This window comes from Mytilus californianus, unplaced genomic scaffold (genome assembly GCF_021869535.1).
Source record: "Mytilus californianus isolate M0D057914Y unplaced genomic scaffold, xbMytCali1.0.p SCAF_3, whole genome shotgun sequence".
Taxonomy (NCBI): domain Eukaryota; kingdom Metazoa; phylum Mollusca; class Bivalvia; order Mytilida; family Mytilidae; genus Mytilus; species Mytilus californianus.
The window spans coordinates 67,162,115-67,177,628 of record NW_026262679.1 but is presented as its reverse complement, the minus strand read 5'-3'; the positions used below and the strand labels follow the sequence as shown (position 1 = coordinate 67,177,628).

The 15,514-nt window shown below is 32.7% G+C and overlaps 1 protein-coding gene across 1 annotated transcript in view; it reads left to right on the top strand.

The window, feature by feature from the left end:
- Nucleotides 1-15,514, top strand: part of LOC127733162 (uncharacterized) — a 593,316-nt gene that overhangs the window by 248,365 nt on the left and 329,437 nt on the right. The window lies entirely within an intron of this gene.

The following is a 15,514-nucleotide window of genomic DNA, read 5'->3' as shown; positions in this document are numbered from 1 at the left end:
ATCACAGAGAAACGCAAAAGCATATAATATACTACAGTGTAGTAATAGTCGCAAAACATGTAAACTGCAGAACAACAGCGAACATATTTCATCACCGACAAACACCACAGGATATAAAAACAGGTAAGCGCTTACGTAACTCACATGCAATCTCGAACTGTATGCAATTATTTCCACAATACTATACAAAAAGACCACATAGCGAAATAGCAGATTTTTACCTCGCCTGCGACGAACGTCATAAATAGCGAAACTTTAGGAATTGATTTTGCGGCGACGGCGGCTAAACTTTTATCAACATTTTGTGATTTTTGTAATCTTTAATAAAAATGTAACGGTAAATACAGACGACGACGGACGACAAGCGATTGCAATAGCACACATTATCCTTCTGGTACTTAACACATCTTCTTGATGTGATCTACATAAATGCCAAATATAAATATATTTATATATATAACTTTTGTCCTTGAAATGCGAAAATCGAAATGGAAGAAGTTTGCGTTGTCCATTTTTTTAGTTCTATAGATAAAAAAAAATGAAGTATTAATCTATGATACCACCTCCAGATGGTACCAATATTAAATTTTTTTTTTTTTTTATATCAGGCTGTACATTTTTGTCTTCATTATTTGTTTTACTCCTTTATACTTTTTGCATTTAAAAGAAAAACCGAAAAATTACCAAATTAACCTTCGTTTTGAAATCTTTCAAATAATATTTTGCTTGGAGCACCAGCATTAGCAAGAACTAATTTGTGCTTTTACAAAAACGCTATTGTGAGAAATTAATATCGTTTGGATATTGCAGTTGCTCAAATTTAATTTGACTTGAATTGATAGGTTCATTTGGTATATTTTGTCAATTATGCTAATGTTTAATGTTCATAAAGTCATAGAGACAATTGATGTGGTCATAAAATATCACCCGATTAATTTATCAATAAAATTAGCATAATAAAAATAAAATAACGCTCTTATTATAACTCGTCTTTTTGACAGAGAAAATAAATATACATGTTAAAACAGACCATGATCAAGATGATCTTAAGATGTAGCAATGGGGCACATGCAGAAATTAGCTATAGGTCTTTCCACTTTTCTGTGGAAAGACCTATTGATTTTCTTCCGATTATTATTAGGTCTTTCCACTTTTCTGTGGAAAGACCTTTTGTATTTAAAGTTGAGAATGGAAATGGGGAATATGTCAAAGAGACAACAACCCGACCAAAGAGCAGACAACAGCCGAAGTCCACCAATGGGTCTTCAATGCAGCGAGAAAATCACGCACCCGGAGGTGGTCCTCAGCTGGCCCCTAAATAAAATTGTGTGCTAGTTCAGTGAACATGGACGTCAAACTAAACTCCAAAACATATAAATGAACTAAAACTAAAAAACATACTAGACTATAACAAAGGCCAGTGGCTGCTGTCTTGGGACAGGCGCAAAAATGCGGCGGGGCTAAACATGTTTTGTGAGATCTGAACCCTCCCCCTATACCTCTAGCCAATGTAGAATAAAGAAACACAGCAATACGCACAGTAAAACTCAGTTTAAAAGAAGTCCGAGTCCGATGTCAGAATAGGTAACAAAAGAAACTAAGCAAAAATGACAATGATATATAAATAAACAAAGGACTACTAGCAGTTACTGACATGCCAGCTCCAGACCTCAATTAAACTGATTGAAAGATTATGTCTTCATCATATGAAAATCAAGTACAATCCCTCCCGTAAGGGGTTTAGTATCATACCATCATAAAATATATGAGAAGAACATAACCCGTATCATGCCAACAACTGGTTTTAGAATAAATGTGTTTATTTCCGATGCAAAGACCCAATGAGTGAATCAATATTAATACCAAAATATGCAGTCCTTAATGACTTGACAACAGTATAGTAACTATATCCTTTCCGAATAAGTCTGTTTAAAGGTTTGGTTAGCTTTTGAGGTGAATGCCGACATTTTTGTGCTTTGTAAAGAATATTACCATAAAATATTGGATGTGAAATACCTGAACGTATAAGATGTATGCATGTTGATTTATATTTACGAATGATGTCCTTGTACCGATGATAAAATTTAGTAAATGTTTTGACTAGTTTGTGATATCGAAAACCCTGGTGTAATAATTTTTCAGTAATACAGAGATTTCTTTCGTTGAAATCAAATACGTTGTTACATACACGAGCGAATCGAACAAGTTGAGGTATATAAACACCATAAGATGGCGACAAGGGAACGTCACCATCTAAAAATGGATAATTAACAATAGGAAATAAAAAATCATCTCTTTTATCATAAATTTTGGTATGAAGCTTCCCGTTAAAGATAAAGATATCAAGATCCAGGAAAGGGCAGTGTTTATTGTTAGTATTAGCTTTATTTAACGTCAGTTCGGCAGGATAAATCTCTTTAGTGTACATACTGAAGTCGTCATTATTGAGAGCCAATATATCATCTAAATATCTAAAAGTGTTATTAAATTTTTGAATCAGATGTTGTTTCGATGGGTCTTTGCTGATTTTAGTCATAAATTGTAACTCATAACAATAAAGAAACAGGTTCGCAATAAGTGGTGCACAGTTAGTCCCCATGGGAATTCCGATAACCTGACGATATACGGAATCTCCATAGCGAGCAAAAATGTTATCTAGTAAAAATTCAAGGGCAGTTATAGTATCAAAGCAGGTCCTTTTGTTTGTTGTTACTAAAAAATGACCTAAAAGAGTTGGAACATATATATATATTCGTATTCCGACTTTTTAAATGCTCATTTAATCAGGTGTGTGAATTTGTTCTTAATAACAGGCGGAAACCCAGTTGAAATAGAACAAAAGAATCGAAGCTCTTTGTTAGAGAAGGCGATAAATGCTTACTGTAATGTTTACTATAGTAACAAAAATTTTAAAAGTTAATAGAAACAAATAAAATAACAGTTTTCGGCTAAATTACGAAGTATTTTATCATAAAAACACCATTTGCATAAGTTTTCAATTTATCTATTACATAATTAAGCAGAACAATTAGATATCAAGTCGACGACATGGGTGTCTATTCAGTTGGATCTAAAAAATGCATAACCTCTGATTTAAAAAAAATAAAATACCACGGACGGAGAAGATATCAATCTATTTGTTTCTTAATTTTCGTTTCTGACCTTCCATTATGTGACTCAAGAAATAATTCCAAAAAAATGGGTAACAATTGCATCGAAAAGAGAAAATCGAGTGCACCTTTTAATGTTAGGGCGTGTTTGAGTTGAATATTTTGTCTTGAAAACGTAAAAAGCAAAAGTATCTCGCTTCAGATTCTATCATTTTTATATATCAAGGCTACAGGTTGACTTTATAACATCGAAAATTCACAGTACTAAAAAAATGAAATATATGGGTCAGTCAAGTGAAATACCTTTGTAATGAATCACAGAAACAGAATAGGTGTGTTCGAATAGCAAATTTTTACTAAAAATACAGACTTTTAAGTTGGATCTTAAAAATGCATATCTTCGAAAAGACTTCATTTTTTGTGTGTGATATCTAGGGTTTGTAGTCTTCAACTACCGAAAATCTTTAGTCTGCCCTTCCACGAAATATTGACTTAGAATTTTTTTAAATGTTTATGAATTTTCAAAAATTCCACCTGACAACCGATCAGACAATAGTTTTAAGTTGACTGAATGTAGACAAGTACATTAACTGATGCTCATTAGCTAGTAGATACATTTGTCTTTTAAAATACAACTGGCATATAAGGATCGTAACGGTGCTATGTGGATAAATTTATCGGTTTTCAAGAGCTAAATTGGCAGCGCGTCATCACTACAATGGCTTCCATTTTTACGATTATAATGGGGAGATAATTTTGACAAAATAGAATCCTGACTGAATAAGATTATGAGGCAACGTGGTATATAGGGTAGAAAAATCAAAACTTTGAACAGATTCGAAATCACCAATATATGCAATTTATCAAGTACTTCTAACGAACTTTTGACACTCCAAAAGTAATTAATTCCACTATTTTCAAAGGCCTTATTTGAACAATTTTTTACCAGGTTTTTGATTGTACCAAGTGTACTAGTAAGTAGAATAGATAGTTTAGTTGTGGAACAATGGCTTGAAGACGAAATAAATCTATATTTGTATGGAGTTTTATGCAGCTTCGGAAGCCAGTACATAGTTGGAACTTTCATTGTATTTGGTTCTGCTTGTAAAGAGGTAGCTAAAAGTTTATGTTTGTTACAGATGTCATTTTCCAAAAATGGAGTCAGTTGGAATGTTGGTGAATTCGTGATTTCCTTTTGTAGAACATCAATGTAAAATTTACGTCAAACAATAATGATATTGTTAGCAGCCTTATCAGCCGGGACAAAAATGTATTCTTTGGCGAGTTCTTTTAGCTTATGTTTGATACGGGAAATTGGGCTATTATGGTTGTAGTTAGGAGTAAAATGATCTTTAAAATGTTGAATACGTATATCAACTATGTTCATTACCGAATTAAAAAAAGAATCTAATGATTTCTTGTTAGCTTTTTCTCGTTTTATCCATTTAGAGCAGTAAGAACGGAGTAAGTCGTGGATGATGTTACGACACTCATTCCAATTAATAATTGACGGGGGACGATATTAGGTCCTTTACCGAGGAATGATTTCAACTCTCGGTCACGAACGATGTTAAGGTCTCCTGTTATAACATGGGAACTGGGGCCATAAATGTATTCGGATTTACTGCAATTTCATGAGGTCGGTGTATTGTCATTGATATTAACATCTTTACACACTTCGCTGTAATTAAACACATATTTCCGGGTAGATTTTTTGTAAAAAAATAACAAATAAGAGGGAGTTCAGCATTATCAAAATAGCCAGGAATTAGTTCTTTAACAGAATGATCATTAAAAATACCGGCAATATTTACAAAATCAAAACCTTTATTGACATATTTAATTTTAATAAAATGTTTTTTGTGATCTTCAGGGCGATCAATTTTGGGAAATAATTTAGAATAACAATATGCAATTATAATTTGGACGATTTCATACTTAGGACTGCAATATGGAATTGTGTTGCATTCCTCCAAAATTTGATGTAATTTATTAACAGGCAAAGAACAGAGCTTCGTTAATAGATAGTGTCTACCGTTGTTTTTTTAAATAGAAATTAGGTTCGAAATATTTGTATTGTTATTACGAAATTTTCTTTGATTGCGATTTATTCTACGCCCATGAGAACGGTTTTTACGTACTGTTTTAGAAAGTATATCCAAAATGTTAACATAATCTGTTCTAGATATATTACCAATTCCCATAATATTGGCGTTAAGACCGAGAGGATAGTCTGTCTGTAATTTTTTAATCCAATTTGATTCAATTATTTTTCGTGATCGTACAAATTTTGAATGAGATTCCCCAGGTTGCTTATTAACTACTTCTAAAGGTTGAACTGTTAAATATTTAAAAGGATGATTGTGCTTCTTAAGGTGTTGATAAATGATACTTTTGAATTGATGGGATCTTTTAAAACGATAAAGGTGTTCTTGCGTGCGTTTTGATAATATCGTCCAGTTTCACCTACTTACTGAAAACCGCATCCCGGTTTGTTTCATGTGAGTATTTGTTCTGATTATTATTATTTTTTTTTTCACTTCTTCCGCCACTTTTATTCCTTGCGTGTATTTTTTATTTTGCAAGATTTCGCTTAGATGTTTGGTATATGATATCGCACAGTTTATGCGCCTTAGAAATTGACCCTGCTTAACCGTATACTTTTCTTTGTAAGAGTTATCTCCCCGAAAATTGTTTTCCTTTAGTGCATCTCCTCCGTAACCGTAAAAGAAATCTTCAAATTTATTTTACCAAATTGCTCTTGACCGAAGCCACACGAAGACTCCAAATGAGAGTTATTTCCCCTTCTGTATTTGACATAAGGGATATATAAATGTATTGCATGAATGGTAAGTGAAACAGAATTAATGTATTTTGATTTGAGGTCCTTGGTTCTCTAAAATGAAATTGAGGTCAAAGTAAAAGGTTAAGGTCATATTCTAAATTTTGATTTTTTCTTGTTTTATGAACTCCTCTGTCAGTTTTAAAGATATATATAAAAGAACTAGTGCAAAGTGTTTACCTGATTGTGATGAAGATATGATAGATTTGGTCTGAAACAATCCAATGACTTCTTATAGGAGTTATTGTCCCTGAAATGATTAAATTTAAGGTTAATTGATTATTTCTTCAACTTGGTACACGATAAAGCCATAGGGTCTTCAGCTAAATGTTGATTGACATATGACCTTGAAAAATAACAACCGGAAGTGACCTTGAGTAAAGCGAAAGTAGCAATTTATGCACTGATTTCATAGAAAAGTACCTAGAAACTATATATCTTTTAAATACGCATCCATAAACCTATCAGTTGAGACCAGAAGTGACCTTCGATAAACCGGAAGTATCTTATATCTCCCTTATTACAGGCAAAAGTTAATAGAAACCATATATTTTTGGAATCAGTGTGAATAAATCTATCATGTGAGCACGAAAGTGACATTTTTTAAACCGGAAGTTGAAGGTTATCTCCCTTGTTTCAGGCAAAAATATAATGAAACATATATTAATTGAATCAGTATGAAGAAACCTATGCTTGGATGCCAATAGTAACTTTAAGTAAACCGGCAGTAGCTTCTCATCAATCATTTAGAAAATTGCTGTGGAAAGGCCTTCAATTGATTTTTTATTTTTTAATTTTTTCTTCTTCCGCCACTTTTATTTCTTGCGTATAATGATTGTTTTGCAAGATGTCGCTTAGATGTTTGGTATATGATATCGCACAGTTTATGCACCTTTGAAATTGACACTGCTTAACCGAATACTTTTCTTTTATTTTTACCAAATTGCTCATTATATCATCAAGATGTTTTGTATAATCTGACCGAAGCGAAACGAAGACTCCATTTGAGAGTTATTTCCCCTTCTGTATTTGACATAAGGGTAATATAAATGTATAGTCTGAATGGTTAGTAATAGACACCTAAGGTATTTTGATTTGAGGTCCTTTGTTCTCTAAAATGAAATTGAGTAAAGGTCAAAAAGAGACAAAAATAAACTAATAATATTTTTTTTTCAGATATTTTGTCATCTTTGTCAAAAGTTTTAATGTGTTTCTTTGTATCTTATTTAAAGAAAGGCTTACTTGTAGATAACTCTCAGGTTAATTCATTGTAAAAGGTATTTAAGGTTCTTCAAAATGTTTAAACAAATGCAGAAAATTAGTTTTAATGGTCGTTTATTGGCTCGGATTATTCTTGTAAAGTCCTAATTTTCCTTTTTTGTCGTATTTAACTACAATCTTGTCCTTATTTCCTCGAATATGACCTACCGAATTGGACTCATCACCAGCTTTGTACTTACTCCAGCAACACAATGGGTGCCACATGTGGAGCAAGATCTGCTAACCATTTAGGGGCTACTGTTATCACCGCCAGTTTTTGGTTTGATTCATGTTGCTCAGTCTTAGTTTTCCATATTCTGTTTTGTATTCTGTTGTTTGTCTTTTGGTCGTTTTATTTTGGTTTCTGCCATGGCGTTTTTTTTGTTTTTTTTTTGTTTTCTTTTTAGATTTATGAGTTTGGTTATCTCTTTGGTAACTTTCGCCTCTCTTTTTTTTTGTATAGAACTACACGAGGGAAGGATTAACAGAAAAAAAAGATGTTTAAAGGCTTCTTTATTTTTGCATTCTTGTTAAAAAAATTAAATCAATGTTATAAATAAACAGTTTTCTTGCATATGAAGTTGAGTGCCTGCATTCTAAATTAACATTGATGACACTTGAATGGAGGTCAGAAATATAAAAGTATATAAACGATTACAATGGGAATGACATGGGTTTCTTGGATAACCTTCACAATGGACGTGTGTATATCAAGTTTGAGTGGATTAACACCAAAAAGTCGTAAAAAAAACAGTCCAAACTGTCAATGGTAAGCTTTTCTTGAAGGAGTTGGAACCTCAGTTTAACCATAACTACATATTTTTGTAAACCGGACATTTAATATCAAAATTAACCATTAGAAAAGGGGTTTATTTTTGAAGTGATGTCAATGATATAAAGGAGGTATGCTAAAAATTTTGAGAAGCCAGTCATATAAAGTGTTCGGGAGTGTCCGAACTACCAGTTCCTAATAGAACAACTGGAGTTAATACATTTCAGATTTCCTTAGTTCAAACAATTCTAAGTATCGAATTGAAAATCTTGAATATTTCAAATTAGGGATGTTGAATCTCAATTTCTCTAATGTTTGTGCTATTTTCACATCTCTTGATCGGTGTGAGAAAAATATTTCTCCTCACTAGTGAAATATCTGTCCTCGGCAAATGATTGGTCGAAATTTAATTATGACGTCAAGTGACGTCATGAAAAAAGACGTCACATATAAAGAACACAACTTCCTTCAAATCTTTGAAAAGGAAGGATAAAAGTCATTAGAGAAACAGATTCCACCACTTTAACACGTGTAGTACGATATTTATCCACTCTCAAATGTTAAATTTTAATGATTTGAAGAGCTCGGCAAGCCTCGCGCTTTAAAAATTAAAATTTAACTGTCTCGAGTGGAGAAATATTGTATCACACTTGTTGCAGTGGTGAAATCTATATTTCTCAAATTTTTGTGCTATTTTCACATTTCTTGATCGGCGTGAGAAAATATTTATCCTCATTAGTGGAATATCTGTTCTCGGCAAATGATTGGTCAAAATCTAATTATGACGTCAAATTTTCTTGGTTTCTTCTGAATTTTCCTATTGTGACGTCATGAAAAAAGGCGACCATGCCTGATGACGTCACATATAAAGAACACAACTTTCTGCAAATCTTTGAAAAGGAAGGATAAAAAGCATAAGAGAAACAGATTCCACCACTGATAACTCGTGTATTACAATATTTCTTCACTCTCAACAGTTAAATTTTAATTATTTAAAAAGCTCGACAAGCCTCGCGCTTTAAATGTTTAAATCTGACTGTCTCGAGTAGAGAAATATCGTAACACACTTGTTGCAGTGGTGGAATCTATATTCAACATATTTTATGAAATGTGATAATAGACAAACTTAATTTGATAGTGTAGATTGTTGGACGTGTTTTTCATCGAACAGTCTGTCTTCCCATTGCTTTGGAAAACGCTTGGCATTGGCGCAACGTCAGATATTGCTACTGATCAAGTGTAACAGAAAAATGACGTTTAAATGGAACGTCTTTTCGAAAACGCGCACCATTTTCCTATTTTCGTTTTAGGGTAAAGCAAAGTATTGCACAAAATTATAAATGCCGCGTGAGGCCAATCCAATATGATTTTTCATTCTAAATACTAAATTAACAGGTAGTGTTTTTCTTGTACTAAAAGGCTGTAATTTGGTTACTTTTAAAATATTTTCGGGGTACTGAATGCAAAGAAAAAAAGACTACGGTTTGGTATTCTTACTTTTATTTTGATTGTTTTATAGGTGTGCATTCTTTTTCATGATGATGTGCATTATTTCGTTTTGTTGAAAGCAGGACATTTACAGTTAGCGGAGGAATAACATCCCTGGCATATTACGCTTTTGGCGGCGTCAAATCATGTTAACAGACAACTTTGCAAGACATTTTTGTTAATCCGCACTTTTTATAGATAACCTGTAATCTTAATACAATCTGGTGTTCCAATTACAATTTTTTAAATACCTTTTATTGGTTTAGAAATTCAAAGATGAAAAATATTCACCACGAAATTATCTCTCTGTTTTTTAGCCTGACAAGTTTTGTGAAGGCATGCAAATTTACTTCGGACATTTCCGCAAGACATTGCAAACCTATTGTTTTGAATTGAATATGTAGCTCAATTTATTTGATAATTTGAGGTTTTGGAGCTTGCATTTATTACAAAACGTTAGTGCATAAAATTGAATAAATTATATTTTCAACTGAAATATTTCTAGCTTCCAAACTAAATTTCCCCTGGGACATTTCATTTTATCATATTATTTTCCAAATATCTATGCAAATTGTAGATGTAGGCAGCTATGCAAACTAATACTGTATTATATGAGGTTGTATTTATAGAAAAAAGTCAGTTTTATGTTTCGAATATGTTACAAGGGACAACGTTAAGGAAACGTTTTTTTCTGATAATCTGTGACTTCTGATACATATAGACATTATATTTTTTATTCTTTATCTATCATAATGTGAAAATGTGCGAACAATCTTTATTTACATATAAAATTTGACATATTCATATCAGCATTTCTAAGAAAAAATTCCCGTCATATATTTACTTAGCGTTATTTTTCGTGGTAGTGGCAATAACTTACATTGCGTCACTACAAATTTTTATTACTTGTTCTATCTATATAATAACATGCATTAACAGGACAATTGATATGAAGCTTTTCATTTCTAGTTCCTCTATATAGATTATGTATTTCCAATAATAATTCAAATCTCTGAAATCACATTGATCACTTTTTAGTGATTGCTTGCATTTCTTATATCCCTGTGACAGAAATGATACTACCAAAACTAAAATGCCCACTTCATGTCTTCATTTTGTCCTAGATATTGACACGGTGGACGACTTCAAACTACAATTCATGACAAACGTTATGATTTAAACTTTCCAATCTTCAACTTTCCATTTTTCAGCAGTAAATTGGAGGATAATAAAGGGATAATAACATTCATTAGTCGATGATAAACTGACAATAACATGGCAAAAAACGAAAAACGACCAAAAGGCAGCAGTACACAGTATACAGCATCGAAAACTGGAGACCGAGCAACACAAACTCCATCAAAATCCGGTGGTGATCTAAGTTAATCCGGAAGGATAAGCAGATCCTGCTCCAGATGTAGCACCCGTCGTGCTGCTCATGTAAGTACAACCTTGATGATAACTCTAATTCGATGATGTCACGTACGAGGAAAAGAACACAAAATTAGCTCCAACAGAGTTATGTAGTTCTAACTCGTACGTTTAATGTCACCATCACTAATTTTCCGATACCATATGTATGTGTCTCAACTTCATCGATTTATGATTTACTTCATACTTTTACTTCCCTTAGAAATCGACAGTTTAGTTTGGGTGACAACTTAACTTTCTACAAGTGAGGTGCATTGCAGCACCTGCATAAATTAAAGCAACAGTGAATTACTGATGTTAAAATGTCATAAATCGATTAGGAAGACAAATCAAAGTAACAAACACAAACTGATGGAATGGCAAGAACTCCAAAAAAAGGCTTGATCAGTGCTTCGAAAGGGTAAGTGATTCTTGATTTGCAATCATCATCCACCATACGAATCCACAATCAGACAAAATGTCACCATCGGAAATAGGACACAATCGGTTAAACTACAGATAGGACAATTATTCTGGTATCAAAATATTTAAGACTGCGAAACATGTCCCTAACGAATTGAGACACATACATATCGTACCGGTGAACAAATATGTGATGGTTACTGTTAAACTTGTGTAGTGTCGATTTCATTCGTTCTTCCTCTTAACAATGCTGGAGCAGTTTTTGAGGAATGAGCACACTTGTGCAATGAAGTGCGTAAAGTGTGAACATGCACGAGCGTAACTCAGCAATAAATATATGTAAACGCAATATGATGTGGCAGAGGGTATGTTTAAGCTACGAAATGGGAAATTGACGAGTGGAAAATTGAAATCATTATGTTTTTATAGACTAGTTTGACGTTTGAAGTTTAAAGTTGTCCATATCGAGAAAAAGATCAACATATAAAGCAGACGTTAAAGTTTCTATAGTTTTCTCATCACGAGTTCATTGGGATATATGAGATGCAAAGACGCACTGAAGGTTGATTATTGAATGACATTGCATCATTAATATATATGAATGTTCAATGAAAGACATTTGGCAATTGGAACATGTGTTTTTCTTTTTGTCTTTGAAGAGGTTTTGTAAAGAAATTAAGGCAGTTTCACGGACGCTATTATAAATTGACTTGCCGTTAAGGAATATCTGTTTCGCCGATGACCACGGATGTGAACCATTTGGCGTATCCAAAATCCAGTTTATGAATTTCCACTAAATATCACTTGGGTCTTGTTTTTGCTTTTAACAGGCAACACGACATTTGAAATAGATTCTACCTTTTCCAAGCACATCAGTTCTTTCCGGACTTTTTATGAGATTCAAGCTACTCAGTCTTAAGTCATAATTTTGTATAGTGTGTTATTAGCTATAAATATGATGTAAATTTTATTCAATGTATTCGACAGTAATAAGGATATAATATTAAGGTGGTACCAAACACCTTGACTAAAAATAATTTGGCTCGTTTATTTTGTATAAAATTTTGACAAAATATTTACTCTGACCCTTTGACAAAAATATAAAAATTTCAAAAAACTTGAACCACACACTTTATCGGAAAAATTTCATTGGATATATAGCAGGTTGACAAACACTAATTTTGATCATTGAGAAGCTTAATATTTCATTAACAATGTTATGATAATTTTCCATTATTCGACTTAAACGATTGCTATTTTAAACTGCAAAATCTTTATCAAACAATTTATCTAACTTAATTAAATTAATGGCATAATAATATTTGTCAAAACAACTAGAATTTAATTTTATTTCGTATGATCTCAATCAAGAAATTATAAAATATCATATTTCTTAACGTCACAGTCATTATATGATGCTAAAAACATATCAAGTAGTATTGGTACTGGTTATATTAAAGTTCTAAAAATAGCAGAATCACAATATGCACAAAATTACAAAATTTTAAGATAACGTAAAAGTACAATTTAAATTACTGCAACTGAAAACGTCCGGATGTTTGATTTCTTGATCAACAAATGTTTTTGTAGTTTTGATGGGCGCATTTTCAACAGACAGTTGGTATTCCTTCTTATGCGTACAAACTAGGTTTTCTTCGAGCCGACTTGTTTCTTTATTCGTTTGAAACAGACTTATCATTTTAATCTAGCACAAAACCAGGATATGGAGTGTGATGCAATATTCCAGGGTTGCGTTTCCCATTATGATTTCATTGCAAGAGTGGTGTTACCATTGACCTAATGTTTCTTAAAGATAAATTTGAAGTCATCTTAATTGTATTGAACGTTTTCAAATATCTGTGACACAAATAACCACGGATATGTTCCGTTTGGCGTATCGACAATCTCGTTTTCTAGTCTTTGTTAGTGTTCACATCGAATGCGACTTATTGTCGGATTATATCTCTTCCATTATTTGGTGTCACCATATACCATGGATATGTCCTGTTTAACCTAACCGCATAATTCCGTCATCTTTTCTTCATTTGTAACGGTCGAACTTATAAAGCAGAATTTGCCTATCGATATTGAGTTTTCTATGTAGCGATTTATGGAGACTGTTGTTTGTATGTTCATCTGTTTGTTTTAAATTGGTGTTATCTATCTTTGACTTATCTGGTTTTGATTGCTCCCTCGATATCAACTCATTATTTTCAGCAAATGCAATAGTTAAATACATACTGCAAGCCGCGTTTAATTTTGTTCCCCAACTGCGAAATGTCCGAAATTTTATTGTTTGTTTTAATTTTCCTAACTGGTTTGGTAGTTCTCGGTTCTTCAGTTGTTGAAACTCATCTACGACACCAATTTTTTCCGGGTTTTGGCATCTTGACATCATGCAAACTTCCATCATGTTAGATGACGTTACATTTTTCGCAGATCATCAGAATAGAATCGTCAATAAATATATTGTCTAAAAATCTCGTTCGATAAAACATTTTGATTGTTATCATTTCATAACAAATTCCGTATTAAGGCTGTCTAATCTCCTTACTTCTCTGAAGTCCATCGGTTTATTGCCGAGCGTTCGAGATTCGAACCTTGCTCAGAATTTGATTTTAAATCTGACATTTGCTTGACAATTTAGGCATGCATAACTGTCTCGAGTGGAGAAAAGTCTTATAAGACATATCAGGTTTGTTTTAAAAGAAAAGTTTATGAACTTTAATTTGATCAGTGTCTTATACACTGTTAAAGACAGAGGCCACAAGACACCGCAGATCGAATATATATAAACAGTGAAATGATTGAAAGGAAACAAAATATGAACAAACATAAATACAGGACTATCGATTGAGACACAAAACCAATCTCTTTTAAAGAACAGAGGCCAGACACTACAGATCGAATATATATTAACAATATAATGATTGAAAGGAAACAAATCGTGAACATGTCAAAAAACCAGACTATCGATTAAGGCTCCTGTTTCTGAAATAACCGTCAAAAGCCAACAATATTAAAGGTATTATTATATAATTCGAGAATCAACTAAGAGGCTTCAAAAGGGATTATTTTAAATAGGGTTAATCATGGTAAAAAAAGTAAGAGACAATGGGAAACCGGAATTGCGATTTCATCATGATACAGAAAATATCCGTTCTGTTCAAAATAAGTATAGAAAGCCATATATACAATAAAACAAGGGATTCATTTCTTCAACAACGCAGAAAGCCCATCACACAATTAATTACAGAATATAGCAAACACTTAAAGAGGGTGACCACATTAAAGAAAGGACTTCTAATTGAATCTATTGTATAGTAAACTAAATAAGAAAATAAACAATCACCCAACAATGACCAACACACATAGTATCTAAAAAGTGTGCCAATGCCTTATATAAAATCAACGTTAAAGTCAAACCGGGAGAAGGGGCCATATTCAACTTTATCTTACCTCCTATACATTTCTAGGAATATCATTGGTTTAAAGCGACCGCGTGGAGACCGTATATATTTAATATTTGGTAGTAGGCGTGGTTTATTTTAATACATGGTTACAAGCGGTGTAATATACCTTTATAAAAACAACACAGTGTTGAGGAAAAATCTGAAACGTTTCGCCCGGACAACAGATGAAGAAATTAATGATGAACGATTGAAATAAATGCAGAAAATACATAAAAAGCTGTCATTGTTGGCATTTGTTTTTGTATAGACCAATGGAATTAGGTTTATTATATTGAAGACTTGGTCAGTTTGATAGGCCACTATTCTTAATGCCACATGTTAAGTTAGTCGGTAAGATAAATTCGTTACACAGTGTGCTAGTGACCAAATACGATATACATGGGGTTAGTAAAATTCATATGGGGTGAGAGCGATCTAATATTCTGTGAAGTGTGATGTGATTTTGTTATTCACAGGTGCGTGTCGAGATTTTGTATTATGTGTCAATACACTGCTATCCTTTCTTGTCCAGTAATAGATAAAAATAAGGAGATGTGGTATGATTGCCAATGAGAGAACTATCCACCAAAGTTCAAATGAAGTGGATGTAAGCAATTATAGGCAACCATAAGTTAATTTGTATCTTTAAAATCAATCACCCTTACTATCTAAGTAAACTTCCTTTACATTAATGTTTTAACCGATAAACCCATCTTCATATTGTAGCTTACGATAGAAAAAAAAATATATTTTATGA